The sequence below is a fragment of the Schistocerca cancellata genome, chromosome 9, assembly GCF_023864275.1.
Source record: "Schistocerca cancellata isolate TAMUIC-IGC-003103 chromosome 9, iqSchCanc2.1, whole genome shotgun sequence".
NCBI classification, from domain to species: domain Eukaryota; kingdom Metazoa; phylum Arthropoda; class Insecta; order Orthoptera; family Acrididae; genus Schistocerca; species Schistocerca cancellata.
The window spans coordinates 354,782,917-354,786,640 of NC_064634.1; the positions used below are offsets into that span (position 1 = coordinate 354,782,917).

Below are 3,724 nucleotides of genomic sequence, written 5' to 3' on the forward strand. Positions count from 1 at the left end.
TCCCTAACGTAAAAGGTGTCATACTGTGTCAGTGATTAAACATGACTACTGCTGTACGAGGCGTTACATTGTTTCGTAAGTTAATATACGTCGTGGACTTCCTCAGCGGCGAAATACACTGATCAGGCAAAGCATTGTAAGCATCTAATTAACAGCGTCTTGCTACATGTATAGAAAGGAATGCAACAGGGATTCTGCTTGACATGAATTAGGCAAGTCCATGGCAGGTTTTCGGAGATACGTGGATTTAGATGGCTACTCACAGGTCACGCAGTTTCCGTAAACTACGGACCGCAGCTTTACGAGCGCAGAGCTGACTCTCGCTAGTGCCCAAGATCTGTTCCGTTGGGTTCAGACCATGTTAGGAAAATGCCATCGCAGGCGGGGGGGACATCAAACATGAAGGGATCCACGTAGTACAAAATAATGTTCAAGTGAGAATTCTTAGTTGTCATGGTGTCGTGGCGTCGTTGTCCCATGGAACACCAGTGAACGTACTCCGAAGCATAACACTGCCACCACCGGCCTATTTCCGCGGCATTCGTTCATATCGACGACAGCCCATACGGATTCCGGACATGAAAACCGACCTGGTGTGACAAGGAACGAAATTTGTCCGACATGGCGAGAGGTTTCTATTGGACCATACTTCAATCCGACGCGTACAGCAATCTGTCGTCAGATGTGCCAGAGATCGCCATCCATCCTGCTCAATGAAGCTGGCATGTTTCTACAGTCCATGTTCTGTTTGAGGCGTGGACGTCAAACAATTTGTTGCACAATGGTGGTTTCACCGTCTTACAACCACTTCCAAAAAATGGTTCAAATGGCTCTGAGCACTATGGGACTTAACATCTATGGTCATCAGTCCCCTATAACTTAGAACTACTTAAACCTAACTAACCTAAGGACAGCACACAACGCCCAGCCATCACGAGGCAGAGAAAATCCCTGACCCCGCCGGGAATCGAACCCGGGAACCCGGGCGTGGGAAGCGAGAACGCTACCGCACGGCCACGAGATGCGGGCCAACCACTTCCCATAGATGCTTACGACAGAAGTACCCGAGCAGCCGACCAGCTTGGCCGTTTCAAAGACGCTCATTCACAGGTGGGCTGTAACAATCTGCCCCTGGTCAAAGTCCCTTATGGCAGTCGATTTCACCTTAGCTGCCCAAATAGCCACTACAGTGATTCTCTGCTCGTGTCTGGTGTGCTTATTCAGGAGGATATTACAAAAATTACAGGGTTGTTGGAGAAGGGTAAATTTATCATTTTCAGGTAGGGGACCCTTGCCCGGAAACGATCGAATAGGAAGTTGTAAGTCAGATCGTTCTAATAGCTCTGAATATGGAATATATGTACCGGTGCAGTTGTTTGCTAAGATTATAGGAATGGAAATCACTTAGGTGTAGAGGTTGAGATAATAACTCAGCTTGCCGAATGCAGATGACGCACTGCGTACTGACATAAGCAATGTCTGCACTGTAGCCTACAGCAGTAGCTTGGGACACATTCCACTCGTTATTCGTCAACGAACATGGTTCCTACATGATGGAGCTCCATTTAAATCTGGACTGAGGGTTCGTGAACACCTGGATCAGACATTCCTTGAATCGTGGGTAGGCAGAGGAGTGCACCTGATCTCCACCGACTTGACCTGAGTCTTGTGTACGAAACGCCTGTCGAAAACGAAGAGGCAAGAATTCTCGCTGCCTGCGACACTGATGAAACGACTCCGCCAATATTGGAATGGGTACTACAGTGCTTCTTGCTACCATGCCACTCCTGTGTTGACGCTGGGGGACATTATTCCGAACAACGTAGTAAATGGCACTCCGTCATCAGGCCACAAGTGGCCCATCGGGACCATCCGATCGCCATGTCATCCTCAGCTGAGGATGTGGATAGGAGGGGCGTGTGGTCAGCACACCTCTCTCCCGGTCGTTACGATGGTTTTCTTTGACCGGAGGCGCTACTATTCGGTCGAGTAGCTCCTCAATTGGCATCACGAGGCTGAGTGCACCCCGACAAATGGCAACAGCTCGTGACACCTCGGATGGTCACCCACCCAAGTGCCGGCCACGCCCGACAGCGCTTAACTTCGGCGATCTGACAGGAACCGGTGTATCCACTGCGGCAAGGCTGCTGCCCTGTAGTAAATGGAGCAGCTAGTAAAATTTATGCAGGTCAGTGGAATTCATAATTACTGTACCTTAGGACTTTTGTTTTCTTTGACACTAAGATACGTGCGCCGTTACTAATCCATCAACAGGGGGAATTATCTGAGGATACTAGGGAACATTCAACGGGAAGTCTGTGTATCATGATGAGGGTTCGGAAGTTGAGACTCTTAGTTTGAGCGCTCAGTCTGGATAGCGGTAACAATGTTTTGGCTCATCAGCGTATCTTGTCTAGTAGCTCGCGAAATGCCCAGTGAGTGCCATTTTTACTTAAATTAGCCTCCAACTCGAAGGAAAACAGACTGTGTCTTAGATTGTGTTTTCCTAGAAGTGAGTTCCTCACAAGGTGAATTCAGAGAAAAAACGCAAACGGCACAAGGTAGTTGCTTCTGCTTACTGTAAAAAGTCCTGGGATGATGGAAGCCTTCACGGACCCCCTATATCACTCAAGATGAAAATCCAGTGCAGCAACACGCGAGCCTGTTGGTGAGTCCTACAGCCGCCTGGCAATGAGAGAGCAGCCGGTGACCCAAATTCCTGGGTATGAACCACCGCCGTAAATCCTTCTTCACCGCCCTCTGTAGATTTCGTAGCGTGGCTCCATCTTGTTTAGACAGGCGCCGGTATTCTCCGTGGTTCCCGTAAGAAGTTCTCTGCATGACCCAGGCTGGAAATAAGCTAAGGGCTATTAATGTAACAGATATGGCTGTTGCCAATGGTTGCTTAAATGTGATGGCACTGAAGTTATCACTCACTATTGACCCGGCCCTGCTTTTCCCGGGTAACATGAAATATGTACAACCGGACGACTTGACTGTCGTAGCGCATTTTCTTTGCGGGCCACCGCGTAGGGCTACGAATAAAATTCAGAGAGAAATGTTAAGGAACTGCAAATCAACTTATCCGACGCAAGCACCGCACGTCAGGAAAGTTATCTGAAGGCATGAACGTTATGTGTACCATATTGCCGGCCGGTGTGGCCGAGCGGTTCTTGGCGCTATAGTCTGGAACCGCGCGACCACTACGGTCGCAGGTTCGAATCCTGCCTCGGGCATGGATGTGTGTGATGTCCTTAGGTTACTTAGGTTTAAGTAGTTCTACGTTCTAGGGGACTGATGACCTTAGAAGTTAAGTCCCATAGTGCTCAGAGCCATTTTTCTGTACCATATTGCGATATTACATGCATGAATGCATGTCCAAAGGAACATTGCGTAGTTCAAAATAGGCACTGAAATACCGTACTTATCCGGCGACACCAGGCAGTGACTTTCAGTTAAAATATTCTCATCTGTAGCGGAATTACACAATGTGCGCACAAGTACAGGTTGTGACTTAGGAACAACGACATATGGAAGTCTGGCTCTAGCTGTAGCTCGTTCACGGATAACCAAAGCTGTTAAGCCGACCGCTCGTCTGCATCGAAAAATCCGGGTTCGTGTCCCAGTCCGGCACAAATTTTCACTGTCACCATGTCGTCATACAGCTGATGCTTTTTCGTATTCCCAACTGCTACTACATTTCATGTGTTCCATACTGAACTGC

At 48.5% G+C, this 3,724-nt stretch overlaps 1 pseudogene; it reads right to left on the minus strand.

The window, feature by feature from the left end:
- Window positions 1–2,034: 2,034 nt before the first annotated feature.
- LOC126102359 (5S ribosomal RNA) lies at window positions 2,035–2,152 on the minus strand (annotated as a pseudogene).
- Window positions 2,153–3,724: the final 1,572 nt, after the last annotated feature.